The sequence below is a fragment of the Lithobates pipiens genome, unplaced genomic scaffold, assembly GCF_037356315.1.
Source record: "Lithobates pipiens isolate NorthernLeopardFrog02 unplaced genomic scaffold, aLitPip1_a1.2 Scaffold_22, whole genome shotgun sequence".
Taxonomy (NCBI): Eukaryota; Metazoa; Chordata; class Amphibia; order Anura; family Ranidae; genus Lithobates; species Lithobates pipiens.
This window is the reverse complement of record NW_027507784.1, coordinates 13,932,255-13,959,984: the sequence shown is the minus strand read 5'-3', so window position 1 is coordinate 13,959,984 and position 27,730 is coordinate 13,932,255. Positions and strand designations below refer to the sequence as shown.

The 27,730-nt window shown below is 46.1% G+C and overlaps 1 long non-coding RNA gene across 1 annotated transcript; it reads right to left on the bottom strand.

The window, feature by feature from the left end:
- Positions 1-190: 190 nt before the first annotated feature.
- Positions 191-27,334, bottom strand: LOC144000409 (uncharacterized). The gene is made up of 3 exons (XR_013278224.1): positions 27,318-27,334; positions 17,583-17,859; positions 191-413 (listed from the first exon to the last, which is right to left on the bottom strand). It is a non-coding gene; the product is annotated as an uncharacterized LOC144000409 (long non-coding RNA).
- Positions 27,335-27,730: the final 396 nt, after the last annotated feature.

Here is a 27,730-nt window from a genome sequence, read left to right as displayed (position 1 = left end):
TATATGACATCCACCCAGAACTACGAAGGTCTGGCCTGGCCGTCATTTGACTATAGGCCAGGCAGGAACTGATTGAGACCTACTAATATCCATTGAAGTGCAACTTTTACAAATGTGGCCGTACTCTGCAAAAACGAGTATGTTTGTGAATTTGTGGTGCCTTGTTTAAATTCATGGCTGAAGTTAGACTTTTTCAGTGTGTTTTGAAGCCTTGCACCTACCCCCTTGGATCGCATCAATTATAGGCTGTATTTTTCCTCTTAATATTTGCACGTCTTGCTTCTCACGTTTGGTGAACAGGAAAATGTTGTGAACCTTGGTGCGAAGGGTGGGCTGACTGCTCAGGATTCTTTGCTTAGCCTCCTCACTGCTGTCCTCCAGATCATCAATGACTACTAGGACTTGACTTTTCCCTGTGATACAAAGGAGAGGGGTCAGATGCATCATTTATTTACTTCCATACTGCCCACAATACATATACAGCATGAAAGGACATTGATGTTTCTGCCATGATGTGGGTCAATGCCACTGCATTGAGCATTTCTGCATTTGTGGCTTATGATCACAGTGGAGAGTGTTTGGTCCACGTGGCCAGGACCAATGAGTGCACTTCCTGGCCATGTGACCATTGTGACATTCAGGGACCTTTTGCCTTATGGGCAAACACAAGCAAGTGGTGGAGGTCATGTTAAGTGTCCCAATAAACAAATGCTATATTTTTTTCCAAAGAATACTGCTTTAACCTTGTTTCCTCTTTTTTTATGTAGCACCCTCTACCAATAGGTAAGTGCTAGTAAGGGTTATTTTACTAGAATTTTCAGCACAGGAAAATTTAGGCAGGCATATGCTGCAAGCTAGGCCTGTCTGGTTTGATCTGGGGGCTGGGAGTGGTCAGAGTAGCAGTGGGTGTGACCACCTGTGCTCTAGTTCTGGGGCGCCTCCCCTGCTTCCAGGGAGAAGATTCTGGAAGAGGGGCTGGGCCTGTCTGTTGTGATCTGGGGGCTGGGAGTGGTCAGAGTAGCAGTGGGTGTGACCACCTGTGCACTAGTTCTGGGGCGCCTCCCCTTCTTCCAGGGAGAGGATTCTGGAAGAGGGGCTGGGCCTGGAACTGGAGTGGCAGGCAGCTCATGTGGGAGCCTTGACCAATCCTCAATCGGTATTGGCAGGGGGCGGACCTCCTAACTAAGCTGAGGTGATATGCCACTGGGGGGAGAAGTCGGCTGAGTGAAGCAAGGAATGGAATGCTAGACAGCAGCAGGAGGCCATCCCCATCTGGGGGAGGGGTGCGCCGATCACAGGAGAGGGCCGGGGAGAACTGTGAGGGAACATTGCCTCTACACGGTCATTGGCAATGTCTCTGTCACCACACGGTCACTGGCAGGGAACTCCTAGAGCAGAGGGGCAGGTGAAGCTGTCGGAACGCATGGTCCGGTCACGTTCCTCATCAAGGACTCAGGGCTGAGGAAAGTTGGTGAGTGTTACCACAGTGGGGGGCTGGAGGTGCCAAGGAGTCTGTGAGGGAACTCTTCTTTTACATGGTCATTAGCAGAGTCTTCATCAAACACACGGTGGATGACAGGGAGTCCTGGATCTTAGTTAAGAGACTGTGGGGATCTGTGTGAAGTCGATGTGGTCTGAGGGCACATGATTTGCAAGTTGGGCTGGCTGGGAACAGTAGTCCACCACCTAAATTAATGCTTTTAAACTACTAGGCCTCCGGGGAGAGGTTCTGCAGGCCTCAGGCCTAGTAGCAGAAAAGGTGCTTTTGGGTGTAGGGGGCATAGCCTACTTGCTTCAAAGCACCCACCTTCTCATGCTGAGGGCATGTAGCCTGATATGGTCGGGGGGAGGGCCGCTCGCTCGTCCCCCCTTTCCTGACCTGCCAGACTTCATGTTTGGATAAGGGTCTGGTATGAATGTTGGGGGGGACCAACACTGCTTATTTAATTTTGGCATCAGGCATTAAAATTAGACGAAATGGAAAATAGAAGTCGCAGAAATAACGTTCGCCTGATTGGTCTTCCAGAGGGGAGTGAGGGCCCCAACCCTATAATTTTTCTGGAAAAATGGTTCAAAGAACTTCTGGGTGATACCCCTTTTACTCCACTTTTTGCCATAGAAAGGGCTCATAGAGTCCCCTCAAGACCTCGGGCATCAGAGGAACGCATCAGGCCATTGATTTTGAAATTCGTGAACTATAATGATCGCACTATTTTGATGCGTAGGATTAGGGAATTGAGGGACATCTTTTATAAGGGGACCAGAGTGTCGTTTTACCCAGACTTTTCTCCAGACCTACAGAAGCAGAGAGCTGAGTTTATCCCTATTAAGCGAACTCTTCAAAAACATAAGCTAAGCTACGCATTGTTGTATCCTGCTCGGTTACGCATAACTGCTCTGGGTTCAACCTTTTTTTTTGGCACTCCACATGAGGTGGAAAAGTGGTTGGAGGAACATAAAAAAGAGCTTTAGCTCTTCCTAGGATTATCATGCTTGGAAAACTCGTTTTTGGAGAGGTCTCTCCTCTCCCCCTTGTTTCCCCCCCCCCCCCCCCCCCTTTAATTTCATATATTTTTTTTTTTTTTTTTTTTCCTCTATGGGGTCTTTGTCTTTCAAAATGAGAACTGCACAATATTCGCACGTGGAACATTTCATTAATTAGCAATATTGAATGTATAAATGGATGTAATAGTTTCAAGGAGTGTTGAGTCACTAAAGGGTCACTTATTAGCAGGGAGGGGGGTGGAAGGGTTACGGAATGAACAGAATTATATAGGATAAATTTCACCATAAATGTTCAATAGGAAGGTATTGGTGGAGTAGTACTGAGCAAAAAAGAAAAAAGAGAGAAATTTTTTTTTTTTTTTTTTTTTTTTTCTTTTTTCTTTTTTTTTTAAGGAAGAGAAGAGGGTAAAGGGATAAGGGGCGTAGGAGGAAGCAAGGGAAGGGAAGGGAAAAAGTAATAAGAAACTAAATAGCTGTGGGAGGGGAGGTATTTAGATTTCCTCTCCATGAGACTGGCACATGACTTGGGTATTCACTGGGGGGGGGGGGGGAGGGAGGCGAGGAAATACGGGCACTTATATTACACAAAGGATAATGTATAAGTTTATATAAGTTTATTGGTAAGGCACTCCCTTTTTTTTTGGGAAAGTAGTTAAGTAGCTTGTATATTTATTGAGAGGAGAGGCGTTTTGAATTCCTCTCTATGAGATTAAACAATATTTGAACACCCATTGGGGGAGGGGAGGTTATGAAATACGCGAACGGGCGCATTGCACAAAATACAATATATAAGTTCATTAGCAGAGCACTATCTGGGGGTTCTCCCCCCCCCTCCCCCCCTTTTTTTTTTTTTTTTTTCTTTCCCTCTTTTCCTCTCTTCTGGAAAAGTTGGTTGTAACGGAAGGGTAGGTTAAGTTTATGTTATTCAAATGTTACTTAAAGAGGAGGGAGAGAGTGAGGATGAGGGAGGGAAGGCTAAGGGGCTTTTGAGTTTCTAGGCAAATCGGGGGAGAGGGGGGGGCGGGGTTGGGCGCTTTGGGTTCTGAGTGTATGGAAAGTCGGGCCACAACAGTGACCCCTAGGGGATGCCCTGATGGGCATGGGGGGGTGGGGGGAAGGGAGGGGAGGGAGAGTGGGAGGGCGGGGGGCGAGTGGGAGGGAAGCGGGGACGGAGGGGTACTTCGAGCACACACTGAGGGTATGGGAGGTTCAGGTGGAGGTGGGTGGGGGGCAGGGACCCGTCGAGGGAGGACGGGTCCCCTTCCCCCCCTCCCCCCTTCCCTGGCCGATTTAGCAACTATCGACGATCATGGGTAGTGTACATATTACTTCATGGAATGTGAGGGGGCTGGGGGATTCAAAAAAGAGAGCAGCGGTCATGTTGGAAACAGAGAGGGGAGTTCCTGGTTTCCTCTTTCTCCAAGAGACGCATTTAACCCCCAGTACAGCCCCACTGTTAAATAACCGGAAATTTCTGACATACTATCATTCCTTCCATACATCATATTCTAGGGGTGTGAGCGTCTTGGTCAGAAGGGGTACACATTTCCTGTGTAAGGAGTCCTCTATTGACGAGGAGGGGAGATTTGTTTTCTTATATGGACTGTTGGGCGGGCAGCAATATGTCCTAGCCAATATTTACATACCTCCCCCCTTCAAGTTGGAGGTTATGTATAAATTATTGGGGTTTTGCTTAGACAAACCAGGCGTTCCGTGGATAGTTTTAGGGGACTTTAACGAAACGTTGGACGGGCGCTTGGATAGGTTTCCTAAACCAGATGGGGTCAGAATAGGGCGTCTACAAGGTTTCTTATCCGAAATAGGATTAAACGATCTGTGGCGAATACGACATCCTCAGGAAAGGCAGTATTCTTGTTTTTCTAGGACCTACCACACATTATCAAGAATCGATATGGTTTTTGGGAATAAAGAGGCGGCGGAGGTGGTACAGGACATAGAATACGGGGCAAGGGGGATTTCAGATCATTCCCCCCTGTCCATGATAGTGTCTTTGGGAGCTAGACCAGGCTTAGGGGAATGGAGGATAGTGATGGACGAACTTCCGACGGGACGTTTCGCGAACGCGAAACGCGAACGGACACAAACGTTCGCGAAAACGACCGTTCGCCGCGGGCTCCATTGACTTCAATGGGAGGCGAATTTCGCAAACCTTTAGGTCGAATTTGCGGCCACGGGGTAATTATTAGGGGGTAGCACGTAGTCCCACCACCTGGACAATAGCATAATACATGTATGAGGTGAATTTGGGATCGATAACTACAAGCATTTTTTTTTTATTTGGGAAATTGTTCTGACAATTCAGGACTATGGAGCTAATGAAGGCAATGGAGGAGAGGGAAGGTCAGGGACCAGGGTAGGCAAACAAGAGGGTGCAGGAGATACAGAGCACTGACAGCAGCACCGTAATACAGAGCACTGACATCAGCACCGTGACATACAGCGCTGACAGCAGCTCCGTGACATACAGCGCTGACAGCAGCTCCGTGACATACAGCGCTGACAGCAGCTCCGTGACATACAGCGCTGACAGCAGCTCCGTGACATACAGCGCTGACAGCAGCTCCGTGACATACAGCGCTGACAGCAGCACCGTGACATACAGCGCTGACAGCAGCACCGTGACATACAGCGCTGACAGCAGCTCCGTGACATACAGCGCTGACAGCAGCTCCGTGACATACAGCGCTGACAGCAGCTCCGTGACATACAGCACTGACAGCAGCTCCGTGACATACAGCGCTGACAGCAGCTCCGTGACATACAGCGCTGACAGCAGCACCGTGACATACAGCGCTGACAGCAGCTCCGTGACATACAGCGCTGACAGCAGCTCCGTGACATACAGCGCTGACAGCAGCTCCGTGACATACAGCGCTGACAGCAGCTCCGTGACATACAGCGCTGACAGCAGCTCCGTGACATACAGCGCTGACAGCAGCTCCGTGACATACAGCGCTGACAGCAGCTCCGTGACATACAGCGCTGACAGCAGCTCCGTGACATACAGCGCTGACAGCAGCTCCGTGACATACAGCGCTGACAGCAGCTCCGTGACATACAGCGCTGACAGCAGCTCCGTGACATACAGCGCTGACAGCAGCTCCGTGACATACAGCGCTGACAGCAGCACCGTGACATACAGCGCTGACAGCAGCTCCGTGACATACAGCGCTGACAGCAGCTCCGTGACATACAGCGCTGACAGCAGCTCCGTGACATACAGCACTGACAGCAGCTCCGTGACATACAGCGCTGACAGCAGCTCCGTGACATACAGCGCTGACAGCAGCACCGTGACATACAGCGCTGACAGCAGCTCCGTGACATACAGCGCTGACAGCAGCTCCGTGACATACAGCGCTGACAGCAGCTCCGTGACATACAGCGCTGACAGCAGCTCCGTGACATACAGCGCTGACAGCAGCTCCGTGACATACAGCGCTGACAGCAGCTCCGTGACATACAGCGCTGACAGCAGCTCCGTGACATACAGCGCTGACAGCAGCTCCGTGACATACAGCGCTGACAGCAGCTCCGTGACATACAGCGCTGACAGCAGCACCGTAAGCAGCCCCAGGAGGAAGTCAGCACAGCACAGGGATGGTGTGATCCCCTCATAATAAGAACCCCCAGGAGGAAGTCAGCACAGCACAGGGATGGTGGGAGCCCCTCATAATAAGAACACCCAGGAGGAAGTCAGCACAGCACAGGGATGGTGGGAACCCCTCATAATAAGCAGCCCCAGTAGAAATATGACACCGCTCAACCTCTTCAAAGAGGAGGGTAGGGGCATATAGTACGGTGTGCTTTTTTGGGTCAGGGAAGTGAGCCAAATGAATTAAGAAGGTCTGTGTGCTTGATTCCAAAAATTGTTTATAGACATATACATGGTCTACTGATCACATGTGTTGAATTCCTCCGAGATCCATGCCTCATTCATTTTTAGAAATGTGAGGTAGTTAACACTGTGGTGAGCTAGGCGAGTACGCTTATCGGTCACAATCCCCCCTGCTGCGCTGAACGTCCTTTCGGACAGGACACTGGATGAGGGGCAAGCCAACAGTTCGATTGCAAATTGGGCAAGCTCTGGCCAGAGGTCAAGCCTGCCCACCCAGTAGTCTAGGGGTTCATCACTCCTCAGAGCGTCCACATCGGCCGTTAACCCAATGTAGTCGGACACCTGACGGTCTAGGCGTTCCCTGATGCTGGATCCGGATGACACCTGTCGATGGGTCGGCTGAAAGAATGACCTCATATCCGAAGTCACCAACACATCTTCAAACCGGCCTCTTCTTGCAGGCGCTGTTGGATTGGTACCCGCAAATCCTTCTCTGGGAGTGGGAATTGCTCCTCTGCCAGCGCACGCAAAAGCAGAATGCAGCATTTCTCGAAGCAAGGCCTGGAAGTGCTGCATTCTGACAGCCCTCTGCGACGGCGGTAACATTTCCGCCATTTTGTGTTTGTACCGGGGGTCTAAGTACGTTGCCACCCAGTACTGGTCCTTGACCCTCATGCTTTTTATACGGGGGTCCCTATTAAAACACTGGAGCATGAAGGCCCCCATTTGCACTAAAGTGGAAGCGGTGTGGTGGCCTGGCTCCTGCTCATCATCCAGGATAATGTCGTCCTCTTCATTCTCCTCTCCCCATCCTCGCACAACAGGGATCCCAGAAAGGTTTAAAGCATGCTCTTCTTGCTCCTGCTCATCCGCCCCGGCACCATCCTCCTCTGACTCCTCATCAGACTCCTGTTGTTGACTTGTCTCAGATAGAGTAGCCCCCCCTGGGAATTCATCCAGCATTGCGACTTCCTCATCTTCCCGCTCCTGCTCCTCCACAGCCTGATCAATGACACGACGCAATGCACGCTCCAGAAAGAAGGCATAAGGTACCATGTCACTGATGGCGCCATGGCTGCGACTGACCAGTTTGGTGATCTCCTCAAATGGCCGCAGAAGTCTGCATGTGTCGCGCATGAGCAGCCACTGGCGCGGTGAAAAAAAACCCAGCTCCCCAGAACCGTTTCTTTCGCAGAGTTCATACAGGTAGACGTTAACTGCACGTTTCTGCTGGAGCAGCCTATCAAGCATATAGAAGGTTGAGTTCCATCGCGTCGGGCAATCGCAAATAAGACGTCTGACCGGCAGATGGTGTCGCCGCTGAATGTCAGCAAGGCGAGCCATGGCCGTGTAAGATCTTCTGAAATGGGCCGAGATTTTCCTTGCCTGCCGCAAGATGTCCTGGACCCCAGGGTATTTGACAAGGAATCGCTGCACGACCAAGTTTAAGACGTGTGCCATGCACGGCACGTGCGTGATTTTGCCCTGTTTCAATGCGCTAAGCAGATTGGCACCGTTGTCACACACCACTTTACCAACTGTCAAATTGAGCGGTGTTAGCCACTCATCTGCCTGTGAACGCAAAGCTGAAAGGAGTGCCGGGCCAGTGTGGCTCTTTGCTTCCAGGCACAACAGACGCAGCACGGCATGGCAACGTCTCACCTGGCATGTGGAATAGGTTCTGGGGAGCTTGGGCGGTGCAGTGGAAGAGACGCTAGCAGCGGAAAAGGAGGAGGCAGCTGAGGAGGAGAGGGAGGAGGATGGAGTAGGAGGAGGAGAAGAAGAGTCAGGCCTGCATGCAATCCGTGGCGGTAAAACCAAATCTACACGGGTGCCACGGGTTACATGCTTGACGGCCGTCAGAAGGTTCACCCAGTGGGCAGTAAAACTGATATACCTTCCCTGCCCGTGTTTGCTAGACCACGTGTCTGTGGTCAGATGTATCTTGGCACCGACACTGTGTGCCAGAGATACATTCACTTGCCGCTGAACATGGCCATATAGCTCTGGGATGCCCTTCTCTGAGAAATACTTCCTTCCTGGGACCTTCCATTGTGGTGTTCCAATGGCCACAAATTTGCGAAAGGCCTCCGAGTCCACCAGTTTATATGGCAGTAGTTGGCGGGCTATGAGTTCTGACAAGCCAGCCGCCAACCGTTGGGCAAGAGGGTTATCCGGCGTCATCATTTTTTTACGCTCAAACATTAGGCCCACGGAAGCCTGCCTTTTTGCAGAAAAATGTGAGCTTGGCGTGATGGAAGGTGGAGTGGAGGACAATTGTGAGGAGAGAGGAGAAGGAGAAGTAGAAGACGAGGCTGGACGGTGAGAGCCTGCAGTGTGGCTTTGTGTGTTCCGTTGCTCCCACTGGGCTCGGTGATGGCTGCTCATGTGCCTTCTTAAGGCGGTCGTCCCTAGGTGAGTATTGGGCTTACCGCGACTAACGCGTTGACTGCAAAGATTGCAGATGGCAACGCTATTGTCAGCAGCGGACACGTTAAAAAAAGCCCACACTGCGGAGCCATGTGCCGGTGTCCTGGGAGCGCCAGATGTGACCGTACATGGTCGATGACTCGCTCCTGATACATTTGCAGTCTGCTTTGTCCCTGCTGTGCAATGTAAGTCATTGCTGCTTCTCCTCCCTATCTGCTGGTCCATATCTCCCTCTGAACTCCCCTCCTCTTCCTCTCTTGTGGGCACCCACGTGACATCACTAGACACGTCATCATCAACGTCACCTTCCCCACCGCTATAAGTAGAGTAGGCAGCAACACCGGGGACCAACCTCCTCCTTGGGCTGATCTGGGTACTGGCGTCAGACTGCTGAGTAGCGCTTGTTGCTACCTCCTCTTCCTGATCCAATACCAAGAGTGGCTGCGCATCAGAAATGTCCTCTTGATATGGATCGGAAAATAATTCCAGTGACTCAAGCGGAAGGTATGTGGTGGTGGTGGTGGTGGTCGTGTTGTTGGTGGTAGTGTCTTTGGGGGTGCACATAGCAGAGAGTGAAGAAGAGGGTGCAGATCGAGAGGATGAGGAGGGTGCAGAAGAGTAAGGCTGAGCGAGCCACTCAACCAAGTCTGGTGCATCCTTTAAAGTAATTGAACGCACCTTCTGCAACTTCCCACTTTGGCTCAAGCCTGTTGCTCCTGCCCTACCCCTACCACCCCTGCGGAAGGGCCTGCCTCTTCCTCTGCATGTCATTTTTTAAATGACCCTGTGACAAAACTCTTAGTCCCTATACCGCTGAAGGACTGCTGCAGTATAGGTGAGCGGTCAGCAGTGGTGCACGTCAACCCTATCTATTGTGGACCTATAGCGGTCCTTACAGAACAGCAGACTGTACCGCACTCAAGCCTATGTACCGTAGCACCCTATACCAAGTTACCAGTCCTTATAAGAACTTTTGTGGACCAAGCAGGTTGTGTATTAGTGTTTAGCAGACTGTACGTCAGTCCCTATACCGCTGAAGGACTGCTGCAGTATAGGGCAGCGGTCAGCAGTGGTGCACGTCAACCCTATCTATTGTGGACCGATAGCGGTCCTTACAGAACAGCAGACTGTACCGCACTCAAGCCTATGTACCGTAGCACCCTATACCAAGTTACCAGTCCTTATAAGAACTTTTGTGGACCAAGCAGGTTGTGTATTAGTGTTTAGCAGACTGTACGTCAGTCCCTATACCGCTGAAGGACTGCTGCAGTATAGGGCAGCGGTCAGCAGTGGTGCACGTCAACCCTATCTATTGTGGACCGATAGCGGTCCTTACAGAACAGCAGACTGTACCGCACTCAAGCCTATGTACCGTAGCACCCTATACCAAGTTACCAGTCCTTATAAGAACTTTTGTGGAACAAGCAGGTTGTGTGTTAGTGATTAGCAGACTGTACGTCAGTCCCTATACCAATGAAGGACTGCTGCAGTATAGGGCAGCGGTCAGCAGTAGTGCACGGCAACCCTATGTATTGTGGACCGATAGCGGTCCTTACAGAACAGCAGACTGTACTGCACTCAGGCCTATGTACCGTAGCACCCTATACCAAGTTACCAGTCCTTATAAGAACTTTTGTGGACCAAGCAGGTTGTGTGTTAGTGTTTAGCAGACTGTGCGTCAGTCCCTATACCGCTGAAGGACTGCTGCAGTATAGGGCAGCGGTCAGCAGTAGTGCACGGCAACCCTATGTATTGTGGACCGATAGCGGTCCTTACAGAACAGCAGACTGTAACGCACTCAGGCCTATGTACCGTAGCACCCTATACCAAGTTACCAGTCCTTATAAGAACTTTTGTGGACCAAGCAGGTTGTGTGTTAGTGATTAGCAGACTGTACGTCAGTCCCTATACCAATGAAGGACTGCTGCAGTATAGGGCAGCGGTCAGCAGTAGTGCACGGCAACCCTATGTATTGTGGACCGATAGCGGTCCTTACAGAACAGCAGACTGTAACGCACTCAGGCCTATGTACCGTAGCACCCTATACCAAGTTACCAGTCCTTATAAAAACTTTTGTGGACCAAGCAGGTTGTGTGTTAGTGTTTAGCAGACTGTGCGTCAGTCCCTATACCGCTGAAGGACTGCTGCAGTATAGGGCAGCGGTCAGCAGTGGTGCACGTCAACCCTATCTATTGTGGACCGATAGCGGTCCTTACAGAACAGCAGACTGTACCGCACTCAAGCCTATGTACCGTAGCACCCTATACCAAGTTACCAGTCCTTATAAGAACTTTTGTGGACCAAGCAGGTTGTGTATTAGTGTTTAGCAGACTGTACGTCAGTCCCTATACCGCTGAAGGACTGCTGCAGTATAGGGCAGCGGTCAGCAGTGGTGCACGTCAACCCTATCTATTGTGGACCGATAGCGGTCCTTACAGAACAGCAGACTGTACCGCACTCAAGCCTATGTACCGTAGCACCCTATACCAAGTTACCAGTCCTTATAAGAACTTTTGTGGAACAAGCAGGTTGTGTGTTAGTGATTAGCAGACTGTACGTCAGTCCCTATACCAATGAAGGACTGCTGCAGTATAGGGCAGCGGTCAGCAGTAGTGCACGGCAACCCTATGTATTGTGGACCGATAGCGGTCCTTACAGAACAGCAGACTGTAACGCACTCAGGCCTATGTACCGTAGCACCCTATACCAAGTTACCAGTCCTTATAAGAACTTTTGTGGACCAAGCAGGTTGTGTGTTAGTGATTAGCAGACTGTACGTCAGTCCCTATACCAATGAAGGACTGCTGCAGTATAGGGCAGCGGTCAGCAGTAGTGCACGGCAACCCTATGTATTGTGGACCGATAGCGGTCCTTACAGAACAGCAGACTGTACTGCACTCAGGCCTATGTACCGTAGCACCCTATACCAAGTTACCAGTCCTTATAAAAACTTTTGTGGACCAAGCAGGTTGTGTGTTAGTGTTTAGCAGACTGTGCGTCAGTCCCTATACCGCTGAAGGACTGCTGCAGTATAGGGCAGCGGTCAGCAGTAGTGCACGGCAACCCTATGTATTGTGGACCGATAGCGGTCCTTACAGAACAGCAGACTGTAACGCACTCAGGCCTATGTACCGTAGCACCCTATACCAAGTTACCAGTCCTTATAAGAACTTTTGTGGACCAAGCAGGTTGTGTGTTAGTGATTAGCAGACTGTACGTCAGTCCCTATACCAATGAAGGACTGCTGCAGTATAGGGCAGCGGTCAGCAGTAGTGCACGGCAACCCTATGTATTGTGGACCGATAGCGGTCCTTACAGAACAGCAGACTGTACCGCACCCAAGCCTATGTACCGTAGCACCCTAGACAGACCAAGTTACCAGTCCTGATAAAGAGCTTTGTGGAACAAGTGAGTTGTGAATGATTAGCAGACTGCAGCAGAAGGGCAGCAGTCAAGTATAATATTCTTTCTATATTTGGAAGAAAGAATATTATACGTGTACAAGCCTATTACCGTACCACTGATACCAGTCCTGAAAAGAACCTTTGTGGAACTAATAGTAACAGCAAGTCTTTAAAATTATCCTCACTGCCTGACACACTGCTTCCTGCCTGTCCCTATACAAATTGGCAAAAAAGAGTAGGCTGGAACGATTAGCTGGAACAGCTCTTTTGTGGACCTGATAGTAACAGCTAATGATGATGATGATGATGATGATGAAGAAAGACTAATCTGGCTGAGCTGTCCCTAAAATAGCAGCATACAGCGCTCTGTCCCTTTATCTAAACTGACAAAAGAAACTCAGGCTGCTGACCTAACACCTATACCAGTCCTGAAAAGAACTTTTGTGTACCAAATAGCTAGCGTTTTCTCTGTCCCTACTCCACACAGGATCCTTTCCCTACAGTGACAGAAGAAAGAATGTAAAATGGCCACCGGATCGGGTGTATTTATAGGTTAGGGGGAATGTCCAAGTGTCCATGAGCTGTCATGTCTCAATTGGTTGTCCTGTAACACATGATAAACGTGTCACGAAAGGTTAAAGTTCTTGTATACATTAAACACGTAAGTCCGCCGGGGCGAACGACGGAAAAAGGCGTTCGAACCCGCGGACGGCGAAAGTCGGAAATTCGCCGCGAAACGACCGCCGGGCGAACCGTTCGGCCATCACTAATGGAGGATAAACCCAGGCTGGTTGGAATTAATGGGCAGCACAAGTCTCCTCCTGGATAAGATAAGGGAATTTCTCCAAATAAATAAGGGCACAGCTCCACCTGGTATAGTCTGGGATTCCCTAAAAGCTTACATCAGAGGCACACTAATACAGCAAGTAGCAATAATTAAGAGAAAAGACCGTGAACAGGAGCTAGTTATAAAAAATGAAGTCATTTTGGCGGAGAAATCATACATAGAAGCCCCATCGCCCGTTAGCCAGAAAGTATGGCTTGATAGCCAACAAGTGTACAAAATGGCTCTTTTAAAAAAGGCAGAGAACAGGCGTATATTTCAAAGCCAGCATTATTTTGGCGAAGGGGAGAGGGTGGGTAGAGCCCTCTCCCTTTTGGTCCAAACTAATGGCTCCCCAACAGTAGCTCAGGTGATTAAGTCGCCAAATGGCGATCTTGTTTCTAGTCCCCCTGCGATCATGAGGGTACTTCATGATTATTATAAAAACTTATACAAATCAGCTACGCAGGGTCAAGGCAGCCCCGTTCCTGATTTCTTACTCCAACCAGCAATTCCAACACTACCAGAACAGGACAAATTGTCCCTTGAATTACCTCTTACACTGGAGGAGTTAAAAAATGCAGTAGCTGAAATGTCCAACTACAAATCCCCAGGCCCAGACGGGTTACCATCAGAAATTTACAAGCGTTATGGGGAAGTGCTATTGCCGGAACTCCTGGAGACATTGAACCAGGCATTAGAGGTGGGTGAACTACCCGCCTCGATGCTAGAGGCCAATATTATCTTAACACTTAAGGAGGGGAAGGATCAACAGGAAGTCTCATCATACCGGCCAATATCTCTGTTGTGCTCGGATGTTAAAATACTAGCCAAGGCCCTAGCAATCCGCCTAAACAAATACATCCATAAACTAGTACATCCAGACCAGTCGGGCTTCATCCCGGGTAGGGCAACCAGCACTAACATCAGAAGAGTTTTCCTCAATGTTCAAATACCCAGGGATAATGCCGGGTTGGGAGCTATTCTAGCTCTGGATGCTACTAAGGCCTTTGACAGCCTGGAATGGGGTTATCTGTGGAGAGTGTTGGAGAGGTTTGGTTTTGGCCCCACATTTATCCAATGGATAAAATTGCTGTACAACAAACCTAGGGCCAAAATCAAGATGGCATCTGAATTTTCTGAAGCATTTCAGTTGGAGAGGGGAACAAGACAGGGGTGCCCGTTGTCCCCCCTTTTATTTGTATTAGCTATGGAGCCCCTGGCGGTCCTGGCAAGATCCCGCCCGGACATCCAGGGATTCCGACGTGGAACAGTAGAAGATAAAATTGCCCTATTTGTGGACGATGTCCTGTTTTTTATTGGAGATACAGACTCTACCCTGAATAGAGTTGTGCAGTTGATGAGGGAGTTTGGGCAACAATCCGGTCTAGAAATCAACTGGAGTAAATCAGCCCTCCTGCCATTGCCCAGACCCGGTGATCAAATGGTGTTGCCAACGATAGCGGGCCTGGAGACGGTGGCTAGGCTGAAGTACTTGGGCATTTGGATCTCTGGGGAAGTAGACCAATATGTTAACGAGAATCTAGCACCACTATTGGCGAAAATGAAGCTGAAACTTAACAGATGGTGTGGCCTCCCTCTCTCCGTGGCGGGCCGCTCCAACCTAGTAAAAATGCTTTGGCAGCCACAAATATTATATATTCTACATAATTCCCCAATTTGGATTAACCAGAAATGGTTCCAAAGAATGGATTCACTTATCCGTGATTTAATTTGGAAAAAGGGACATGCTCGGATAGGGTTACATACGTTGCAGCTCCCCGCCACGGAGGGAGGACTGGCCATACCTCATCTGGCTGCATATTTCTTGGCTGCCCAACTCCAGCATTTAGCAGGGGCGGGGCTCCAAGAGGGAGGGTCCCCAAACCATAAACTGATGATGGTGGGGGTACCCCATAAGTTACTACCTGAAGTTTTGGAGGCTAATTCATTCGCCCATAGATGCCCCACCAACGTTTTAATGAGGAAGGTATGGCAGAAAGCAAAGCAAAAGTTGGGTTATGTGGGAGTAACCGACTACACCCCCTTATGGCATAACCGCCATCTGAGTGAAGTAAACAAGATAGATAGATCTCTAGAATGGGACAGACAGGGGATCAATAGACTGGTGCACTTATATGAAGGTAATGAACTGAAATCTTTTGAAGATATTAGACAGGAATTTAATATTTCAAACAGGACGTTTTATAAATATCTACAGTTGAGACATGGAATTCAAGCCCAATATGGGTCACTCGCCATTGAGCGAACTGAAATTCCCCTGCTTCAGGGTCTTATGGTCCGAAGTCAAGCAAAAGGCCAGATTTCTCGGTTATATACGAAGATCAGAGGAAGGATCTTGAAAGGTGAGGGCCCAGCTAAGAGCAGACAGGGCTGGATAGGGAATGTAGGCCCGATAACCCAAGAACAATGGGGTGAGACGCTGGAGCAGGGGAACTTGGTCTCTATATCCCCATCCCAGCGTGTGTCCCATTTGTTCCTAATATATAGGGTATATTATACCCCCTATAAGCTGTGGAAAATGGGTAGGAAACCTAGGGATGAATGCCCCAGATGTGGGGCATCGGGAGATCTCTTCCATATGGTATGGAAATGTCCAAAATTGTATAGCTACTGGTTAGAAATAGTTCTTAAAATAAACAGGGCTTTTAAGACCACCCTGAAACCTGAGGCTAGGATTTGTCTATTGGGGATATTTGAGGAGGATAGAATTTCCCCTCTAACTAAACAGTCCGTCCTGAGGTGTTTGTACCAGGCCAGACGGCTGATAGCAATAAATTGGCAAGCCAAAAATCCCCCGTTATTTAGACAATGGGTCAACGCAATCAATTCTACAGTATGGTGTGAAAGAGCAATGTTTGTAAAACAAAACAACATAAAAAAATTTGAGATATTATGGAACCCCTGGCTGACCAGCATGGGCTACCCCCTGGATAGGTCTACTGAGAAGGCGGACTAGCACCTGCTTGGTGGGCAGGAGGCGGGGGGTCCTTTTTCCTCTCCCCCCGAACGGGCTCTCTTGTGGGAAGCCCTAGGGAGGGGGGGGGGGTCTCTTAGCCTGCTTGTTCTCTTTATATTTTTTATTTTTTTCCCCTCCATGTTGTTTGGTGCCCATCACTATCCAGTCGTGACCGGTATGACAGGTGCCAACAGTGTGTGCTCGAAGAGAGGTGGGGGGGTGGGTGGGTGGGACGGGGGGGGGGGGGTTGAAAAGGAGCATGGCGCGTTTATGGTAACGGGTGTGTTGGACGCAGCTTCGCCACTGTATTACCTTGTATGCAACGAAGTTCTTTTTGTATTGTATATAATAATAATAATATTGTTACATTGTTACTTTGTACCTGAAAAATCTTTAATAAAGTAGTACCAAGTTAAAAAAAAAAATTTTTGGCATGGGCTTCACCTTAATACACATACCAGACCCAGCCCCCACACCGTTCTTTTTATAAATTTTACAGGCAAATGTTTTTTTTTTTTCTTCAGCTGACAGTGGGGAAGTTGGAGACTTTAGTTGCTAATCAGCACCACCTGGATATGTGCTGGCTAGCGTTTGCTCAGTCTATGGAGCTGTGAATGAGAATTAAGTGAACTCTTATCGGTGAGAGAGCAGGGAGCCCGAGAGAGAGGAACCTATGGTGTTATGATAAGACGATTTTCCGGAGGGACACTAGTGGGACTACTTCTGCAGCCGTAGTGAAGTGCCTGTTAACCCTTTGGGTTCTGGTGAGTGAATTACCATAAGGGGTGTCACCGGCCGTCAGACCCTTCGCACACTGGTGTTCTCTTCTTCGGAGATGGATCTGCTTATCTGAACTTTTTTCCAAAGTGTGATAGCTCAATTGAATATTGAGTCATATATGTTTGGAGATATTATGGACACTTGCTAGTGACTTTTTTTAGACACTGAGTTATTATCCTCCATGTATTTATTATATTTTATCCTCTATATATTTATTATATTTTATTTTTTGATTATTTCCCCTTTTTTGTTTTAGCGCTGTCAATATAGTATATGCGGGGTAATTAGGGTACGGATACGGTATACTATATATTTTTGTGATTTTGTCCTTCTGTATGATAGCAGCTTGTTAGGGTGAGTTTTGACTTACTGCATAGGGCGCTGGGATCATTGGCTGTCACTTTCAATATTTTGTGTGCACATTCCAGTGATACTAGTACTAAGCCCATTGACAGCTGATGATTCATAATTTGTTAAGGACACCATGGCACGCCTTCCCGGCTCAGCTCCTTAACAACCAGCTTTTATTGTTCACTGATTGGGCAAAGCTTTGCCCAATCAGGGAGCAGAATGCACTGTGCATTGCAGTGCATTTGGCGGGGCAAACAACCAAAAAACACCCTGCAAATTCGGGTGTTCCCTTAATGGGGTGAACAGCCAATGTTCGGCCTGAACTCATGCTTAGGCTAAACTGTTCGCCCAGCACTAATTGTAAATCTTATATGAGATATAAGTGTTTGGGTTTAAAAGGAATTACAAGTGTGCTGGACAGTTGAGGTTGAAGACGGCCTTTTTACTCACCATGTCTTTCAAACAGCAGGTCTATCTCACCATCATAGAGGGAATCAGTAACATCAGTGATATTAATTCGGCCTCGATTTTTGGTGTGATGCACTATGGTGCTTTGGCATTGGTTGGAGCATTGTATCAGTTCATGGCGATTGTTGTTAGTGATGCAGAATGTAAGAACCTCACAGTATTCTCCTAGCTGATCCGTTAACCAGTCATAGTCAGTTTTATCAGACCTGGAGAATATTCCAACGATTAGTACCATCAATAGATCTTCTACCAAACACATCTGGATAAAAAAATAGAAAAGTACAAACTGATTAATTATATAAAATAAACCATTTGCAGACTTCCTGACCTCTACCTAAGGTGCCTTCTGAGGAACTCGAGCTTTTTTCTCAGCAGGATGTCATGAATTAAAATGGAACCCTGGGCAAAAGCAAAAATGAGATATATAACGCCGTCTACCACTTGTGAAAACATAACATTTTTTTGCTTTTCTAAGCCCCCACCCAGTAGTTTTGTTACTCATTGATCCTGCCAGTTTATTTTTTTTATTTTTTTTAGGTAATAGGGTGGTAGTGCTGTTTATTATGCCTATTACCCTTTGGACGGGGTGATCTTACAAGGATATGAAGTTTTAAAACCCAACTGAAAAAATACCTTGCAATACCTGTAGTGAGGCCTGCAAAGGCTATTCTATGCTCTAGCAGGCTTCCTCCATGCTGTGCTTCGGGTCCCTAGGTACCTCTTCTCGAAGTCCTGCATTGTAAGTGAGGACCCGCCCACAACCCAGAGCATTGAGGGAGGAGAAGAGTGATGATGGCCGGGATGATGAGGAATAAGATTAGTATTACATTATATGTATTTAAACCTTGCAGTACAAAAATGCCCAAATATATCAGTACAGAATTCCTTCATCAGATACAGATATGAATAATCCCCAGGAAAGCCCATTATCACTGGAATTGATAGTTAACCAGCAAAATTGTTTGCTACTTTGACTTTTTTTTTTTTGCAGGAACTTGTGATGCAGCTGACTTCTTATGTGAGAGGTTCTGGGCATATGCTCAACACTGTGCCTAATTATACGTGGCAGCTAGATTATAGATGGGTGTCCCTAGATGTTGCATAATTATACACTTCAATTAAACACCAATTTGTTCTTCAAACAATACAGTATTACCTAGCCAATGATACATATATTTATCATGCACAGGCCGGGTTCACATAGGACTGTATAGATTTCACCCTGAATCATAATTACTTCACGTTTCTGGGTGATTATTACAGGAAAATCAGCGGTACTGCGATGGGATCCAGGTTCACCCCAAGTTATGCCTACCTCTGCATGGGATACTGGGAGGAGACTTACATATGGGGCAGCCTGGTTCATGAATGATATCCTTATCATCTGGGGTGGTTCTGATTCAGCTTTTGATGGTTTCACATCGCACACTGTCAAAATAGCCCATTCAGCATGGAATTTACTCATGTGGTAGATAAGTCCTGTCTACTGTTTCTTGATCTCAGGCTGAGTTTCAACATGGATAAGAACATCATGTCGAGGACAAGCTGGCAGCAGGCAATTTTTACTTGCATGCACAAAGTGGCCACTATCCTAGATGAATTTGTAATGTCCCATTTGAGAAATTCAATTCCCATCCACCGAAAGACAGTATAGTCATCAGAAAAAGACAGCTGGCAACTTCATAATCCTCAAGCATTTTATTTTGCCATATCAGTGAGTACATCTGCCCACCGTCGGTGTACTCACTGGCATGGCAAAATAAAATACTTGAGGCTTAAAGCGGAGGGCCGTTTAAAAAAAAAAGTCAGCAGCTGCAAACACTGCAGCTGCTGACTTAATAAGCCCACTTACCTGTCCAGGGCGCCCGCGATGTCGGCCGCCCGAGGCCGACCCGTCACTCGGCTCTCGGGTCCCGGCGCCGCCATTCCTTGTAAGGGAAACAGGCAGTGGAGCCTTACGGCTTCACTGCCCGTTTCCTACTGCGCATGCGCGAGTCACGCAGCGCTTTGTGAATGGGACGCGCTGTGTTCTGGAACACGCAGTTCCCAGAACACAACGCGACTCATTACCCAGAAGACAACGCGACGAGGAGAGAAAACCAGAAGATCTCCGTGGAGGAGGAAGAGGAAGATTAGGATTATGTGCCTAGCAACAGCCATTTCTGGTAAGTAAAAAAAAAAAATTGTTTTAATTTTCTTTTTTTTAGATTTTTTTTGTCATTTTTAATATTTTTTTTTTTCAGGGTGGCCCTCCACTTTATGCAGTTGCCTGATGGATAGTGTTCCATATCGGAAATCTTTACTCTTAAGATATGGGGATTTCAGACCAATACTATTATTCCTATAGATGATATTTTTAATAATATTATTATTAAAATTATCATTTTTAAAAGGTTTTTTTTCTAAGTACTTGTCTGCAATTAATTTTAATTTCAAGTAATGGATTATTTATGCATTTAGTATATGAGAAACTCTCTGGCTAACTGTATTTGGCTGAGGGATGCTGCTTGTTGATGGAATCGATCCAACATTCGTTTTTTTTATTTTGAGTGTGGTCTGACGTGACCACGCTCAAACCCTGAGAGGTCCTTATCGTGCTTCTCAGAAAAATGTGATACTCTGTGGGAGCAGATGGAGTCTCAGCAGTGGGTAGGCAGTTTGACAGGTTGCCCCGCCCTCGTATCACAGGGCAGTGCAGTCCTTGAGTCCTTTCCTTTCTATCCAGAGATTGTGCTGCCACCTTTGTAGGTGGGGCTTATCTCTGGCATATCCAGTGTGAGGGCTCTGTTGACATGCTTATGTCCCTAGTATATGGTGCGTGTTCCATGGGCACTGGTGGACATCTTTGGATATCTACATTGATTTTGGGGGACACCGATTATTAAAGGTACACTGCCTCTCTCTCACCCCTGCTACCAGCGGTTGGTAAAGCCACTCTCTATATCCCCATTAATATTATGATTCTCATTTTTATTTGTATCCTCATTCTATCTGCGGGTAGAAAGGACTACCATGTACGGTATATTATATATTTTCCACTTTAAGTTGTACACAGTTACTCTTTTCACATAGTGTCTGTATTTCGTCTGTAAGATTTTGCTTGGTGACATGGCCTACCACTTTATTCAATCAGCGCACTTACCGCTCGCAGTTTTTTGCATGTTTGCATCCTTAGCCCTTGTACACACGGTCAGACATTCCGACAGAAAATGTCCGATCGGACCGGGTTGTCGGATAATCCGACCGTGTGTGGGCTTCAGCTGACTTTTTCCGTCGGAATGTCCGACCAACAAAGTTTGAGAGCTGGATATAAAAATTTTCCGACAACACGATCCGATTTGACTTTGTCCCATCGTTTATAGAGATTTCCGATCGGACAAAGTGCCACGCATGCTCAGATCAAATTCCTAGACCAAAGCTATTGGCTACTGGCCTGAACGTAGTCCCGTCGTAACTGAATAACGTCATCACGTTACGAACGATCGGATTTTCCGACAACTTTGTCCGACCGTGTGTATGCAACACCAGTTTCAGACAAAATCCGACGGATTTTGTTGTCGGAATGTCCGACCGCGTGTACAAGGGCTAACACATATAAAATATATTTTATTGTCTGTTTTTGATTTTTTTATGATGGTGTTTTTGCATGTCTGAATAACCTTTACTGTAATGTTCTCTGTATCTTTTTTTTTTTTCTTCCACAAATATTTTATTAGAATCAATAAAAGCCGTACAAACAATACAGAGCTCACATTTGGTCTGCACAAAACCATACCCTTCATGAACATTATATAGGACAGGTTGCCATCGAGTCATGCAATTTATTAACCAAAAACAGCAGAGTACGTCTAACTGAGGCTAATGTGAACTTTTGTACATAACTCAATATACCAACAGAGAAGAGAAATAAAGGTGCAGGTTTGTTTCAGTATCAGGTAGTATTAACCCCACTGTTTGTGCTTTTATCAAGAGTTTTGTCTTTCACGTTAATGGGGCATATATGATAAAGAAAACCTGCGAGGAAGAGTAAGAGGGGCAGAAGAAAGAAGAAAAATGGGGGGGGGAGAAAAAAGAGGGGGGGAGGGTAAAGTAGAGGGGAGGGGTGGGGTAGGACAGAAGGGAATATAAATGGCTTGGAATAGACCTACCTTCTGTTTCCATCTCTTCGTCTAGAATTAATGGCACTTACCTTCCACGCCCTAAAGTGGGTTCTTACTGTGTTTAGGAAGGGTAAGCCCCTATACACACGGTCCGAGATTCTGCAAACCAAATCCGTCGGATTTTGTCCATCGGATCTTGTCCGAAACTGTTGCATACACACGGTCGGACTAAGTTGTCGAAAAATCCGATCTTTCAGAACGTGATGACGTAATTTCGTTACGATGGGACTACGTTCAGGCTAGTAGCCAATAGCTTTGATGTAGGAATTTGATCTGAGCATGCGTGGCACTTTGTCCAATCAAAATTCTCTACACATGATCGGAGTATGTCCGATCGGACCAGTTGGCCGGGAAATATTTCCAACATGTTGGAAAATTGGGTCCGACGGATATTCCGACGGAAACAGTCCGATGCAGACCACACACAGTCGGATTATCTGACAACACGGTCCGATAGGACACATTCCGACGGATTCTCCGACCGTGTGTACAAGGGCTTAGAATGAAACTGACGGTAAGAATGAAACCTTTTAGTGGTTTTGAAATGAATCCAACATGCCCAATAGTGTTTGTATATTTTTGTAGCCACAGTAACAGACACCTTTCCTACTGGGGCGTTTTTTTTAGGCGCTTTTGGGCTAAAAATAGCGCCTGTAAAGTGCCTGCAAAACGGCTCCCCTGCAGTCTGTGTGAAAGACAGAGCACTTTCACACGGAGGCGTTGCGCTGGCAGGATGTTAAAAAAAAAGTCCTGCAAGCAGCACGTTCAGAGTGGTGTATACCGCTCCTCCACCACTCCTGCCCATTGATATTAATGGGCACCACTGCCGAAGCGCATGCAATGCGCTTTGGCAGCGGTGCTTCACGGGCGCATTTAACCTCTTCTTCGGCCGCTAGCTGGGTTATATGTGCCCCACTAGCAGCCGAATAGCACCACTAAAATTATGGTAAAGCGCTGCTAAAACTAGTAGCATTTTACCATCAACGCCTGCCCGCTCCAGTGTGAAAGCAGCCTATAAAATAAAAACAGGTAGTCAAAACTTTTGGACAAAAAAAAAAAAAATGGGCTAACTTTACTGTTTTAGTTTTTTTTTTAAAAATCATTTAGTGTATTTTTTTCCCCCCAAAAAAATGCATTTGAAAGACCTCTGCGCAAATGCCGTGTGACATAAAATATTGCAACAACCGCTATTTTATTCCCTAGGATCTCTGCTAAAAAAAATATATAATTTTTTGGGGGTCTAAGTGATTTTCTGGCAGAAAATACAGGATTTTTACTTGTAAGCAACAAGCGTCAGAAAAGATTTAGTCTTTAAATGGTTAAACTGAGAACTTTACACACTGAGATGAGTTCATTCATTCAGAAGTGTAAACATTGTATCTTGTATTCAATGTCATTGTATCGTTTCTATGAAGACTCAGGCAACTTACACTAACTTCTATTACAGAAGTCATTTCCAAGTCACGCTGTTCTAAATCGGCCTTTTTATCAGCTCAATCGGCCGATGCCGATTAATTAAAAAACGGCAAATATCGGCCGATATATCGGTCGACCTCTAATACATATTATATATATATTCTTTATAATACATTATAATTGGTTACTGGAGTGTGAATCTTCCACCCCATAATCCAGTGTTTCTCAATTCCAGTCCTCATGGCCCACTAACAGGTCATGTTTTCAGGCTTTCCATTATTTTGCACAGGTGATTTGATCAGTTTCACTGCCTTAGTAATTACCCCAGCTGTTTCATCTGAGGGAAATCCTGAAAACATGACCTGTTAGTGGGCCATGAGGACTGGAATTGAGAAACACTGTCATAATCTATCCATACTATTATTTAAACAGTTCTCAGGTGGCAGTCAGGTAGCTCTGATGAAGAGGGTTTAGCCCTTGAAACATGTTAGCTTTTGTCTCTACATACAATGGGGAATTACTTGTGTCTGCCCAAAGGCATTGATCGAGTTTATAGCTGAAGCTGGTTTCTGTTTTTTTTTACGTATGAGTGCTTACTCAATTTGGTTTGTGAGATATAGATATAGATATAGATATATAATATCCAATGGTTGCCACTGAACACATATCAGAGATAGAAAACGTGCCTGGGTGTGCAGCAAAGACTGTAGTACATATAATCAAAAAGAGAGAGCGCCACTCAGGGGTCTTCAAAGGTGAACTCACAATGAAGGTGTGTTGATGAGGCATAAGCTCCTGAGGAAGACGAGCCGGTACCTTGTCGAAATAAAACCTTCGCTGTGCGTTCACCTTTGAAGACCCCGTGAGTGGCGCTCTCTCTTTTGGATTTTCTATATATAGTCATATACCCAAGCAAACAGGGGGACATCAGAAGAGGGACATAAGGATTTGGTTGATAAAGAGGGACAGTCAATGAGAAATTTATAATAGGATAATCAAAGGAGTGAAATAAAAAATAAAAAAACAGGGAAGGACATATGGACATATAGTGCTTTCACTAAAAGCTAATGTGAGGAGCTCCCTGCACAGTGCCGATTACAGTTCGTAATCGGCTGACGATCGGGGAGCTCCTCTCAGCCACCCCTCCTATCGAAGAGTACAGGGGGCCCTCAAGGGCCCCCTGCAGGAAGGGGCCCAGTCGCCATGGCAATCTCGGCGACCCTTATAATTCCGCCACTGGGCTTTATAATGTATGTATTGTGTATTTTTGTACGCAGGGCTTTTTTTCAGTGGGAACATGGCGGAACGTAGTTCCAGCACCTCCAGCACTGAATGTACTGTGTGTATTGGCAAGGGGTGCCGGGGTGAGCTGAAGGGTCTATTAATGCTGGCTGCTGGGCGATCTATTGTTGCTGGAGCTGATCTATTTTTGAGTGGTGGTCTAGTGTTGCTGGGAGGTCTATTGTTGCTGGTGGGGGATCTATTGTTGCTGGGGGTCAATTATTGCTGGAAGAGATCTAATTTTGACAAGGGGGGTCTATTGTTGCTGGTGGGGGATCTATTGTTGCTGGAAGAGATCTACCTTTGACAAAGGGGGGTCTAATGTTGGAGAGTCTATTTGTGCTGGCAGCATCTGTTGTTACTGCTGGGGTGGTATTTTGTTGTAGGGCTCCATTGTTGCTGGGGTATCTATTGTTTTTGATCAAATCTATTGTTACGGGGGGGGGGGGGCTATTGCTGCTGGCTGTGGGGGATTTATTTTACTACTTTTCTTGCTATCATTAACAAATTCCATACAAATTATTTAGCACTACAAAATGATACTTGGCTCTGTATTTTCTAACCGGTTCCCGACCAGCGCATGCTGATGTACGTCGGCAGAATGGCACGGGTAGGCAAATGGGCGTACCTGTACGTCCCTTTAAATTTGCCGCCCTGCCATCGTGAGCTGGTCGGGGCCCCCATGAGTCCGGTCGCGGGTCCCGCGTACTCGATCACCGCGGGCATACCCGCGATTGTCTCACGGGCCGGCTGAACAAGGAAATGCCATTGTAAACAGCATCTCCCCATTCTGCCTAGCAACAAGTGACAGTGATCTCTGCTCCCTGTGATTGGAGCAGAGATCAGTGTTCACTAACACAAAGCCCAGCCCCCCACAGTTATTAACACACCCCTAGGAACACTTAACCCCTACACTGCCACCCACTGGTTAACCCCTTCACTGCTAGTGTCATTTACACAGGAATCACTGCATTTGTATAGCACTGATTGCTGTATAAATGACAATGGTCCCAAAAATGTGTCAAAAATGTCTGATGTGTCCCCCACAATGTCGCAGTCACAATAAAAATTGCTGATCACCACCATAACTAGTAAAAAAAAATATTAATAAAAATGCCATAAAACTATCCCCTATTTTGTAAACGCTATAACTTTAGCGCAAACCAATCAACAATCGCTTATTGCGTTTTTTTTTACCAAAAATATGTAGAAGAATACGTATCGGCCTAAACTGAGGGAAAAAATGTTTTTTATATATTTTTGGGGATATTTATTATAACAAAAAGTAAAAAAATTGTCGCTCTATTTTTGTTTATAGCGCAAAAAATAAAAAACGCACGTCAATTTTGTTTGGGAGCCACGTCGCACAACCGCGCAATTGTCAGTTAAAGCGACGCAGTGCCGAATCGCAAAAAGTGGTCTGGTCCTTGACCAGCAAAATGGTCCGGGGCTGAAAGTGGGTAAAAGGGGCAGTACTGGGAGGTGGGTGGGGGATGAAACCAAGGAATGTTGCTCAGTTGGTGAGACGAGAAGTGACTCAGAAGGGGGGGAGTTCCTACACCTATTCTCTGAGAAAAAAAGCCCTGGTTGTACGTTTTGTAATATGATGTATCTATTGTATGATAATGTATCTTATGTATATTGTATCTATTGTATAATGATCTTTTTTGTCGTATATTGTATCTATCGTATGATAATGTATATGTTGTATATTGTATGTATTGTATAGTGATATATTTGTTGTGTATTGGGGGGTTATTTACTAAAGGCAAATCCACTTTGCACTGCAAGTGCACTTGGAAGTGCAGTCTCTGTAGATCCGAGGGGGACATGCAAGGAAAATAAAAAACAGCATTTTAGCTTGCACATGATTGGATGATAAAATCAGCAGAGCTTCCCCTCATTTCAGATCTACCCCTTAGATTTCGAGCGACTGCACTTTCAAGTGCACTTTCAGTGCAAAGTGGATTTGCCTTTCATAAATAACCCCCATTGCATCTATTGTATGATAATGTATATGTTATATAATGATGTATTTGTTGTATAATGTATCTTATGTATAATAAGTTATCTGTTGTATAATGTATATGTTGAATATTGTATCTTTTGTATATTGTTGTATATGTTTTATACTGTATGTGTTGTATGATGATATATCTGTTGTATATTGTTGTATATGTTTTATACTGTGTGTGTTGTATGATGATATATCTGTTGTACATTGTTGTATATGTTTTATACTGTATGTGTTGTATGATGATATATCTGTTGTACATTGTTGTATATGTTTAATACTGTGTGTGTTGTATGATGATACATCTGTTGTACATTGTTGTATATGTTTTATACTGTATGTGTTGTATGATGATATATCTGTTGTACATTGTTGTATATGTTTTATACTGTATGTGTTGTATGATGGTATATCTGTTGTATATTGTTGTATATGTTTTATACTGTGTGTGTTGTATGATGATATATCTGTTGTATATTGTTGTATATGTTTTATACTGTGTGTGTTGTATGATGATATATCTGTTGTACATTGTTGTATATAATGTATACTGTATGTGTTGTATGATGATATATCTGTTGTATATTGTTGTATCTTTGGTATAATGTATCTGATCTGTTGTATAACAAGGTAGCTGTTGTATAATGTGTATGTTGAATATTGTTGTTGTATAATGTATTGTATATGGCTGTATATGTCGTGTAGTTGTATCTAATGTATAACAATGTATCTATTGTTTTCTCCCAGACTCCCCCACCTGTTTCTCTGCTCTCTCTTGTCAGTTTTCATATCTAACCCCCTCCCCTCCCCCCTCATTTACCCCCTTTGCAGGATCTCTGCCCTTACTGTATGTTGGGGTTCCGTCTAGTCTTGATATAGAAAGGACAAGGTTCCAGTGAAAGTGAAACTAACTTCAAGAGGAGGAAGAGGAGGAGGGGGAGGGGGAGGAGGAGGATGGTTTTATAAAGACTCACAGTAAGGCGTATACAACAGAAAAGTATGAGAAATGTTCTGTTCTTTTAGAATAGTGTAAGTTGTCATTTGCGCTTGAACTCAGTGTCGTTTTTTGTTTATTTTTTAGCAATTTTGCTGCCCTTTTTGTACATTTTTGCATGTTTTCAGGAGGTCACTTTGAAGTCTATTAACCACTTCAGCCCCGGAAGATTTTACTCCCTTCCTGACCAGAGCACTTTTTTGAAATTCGGCACCGTGTCGCTTTAACTGACAATTGCGCGGGTCATGCGACGCTACACCTGAAC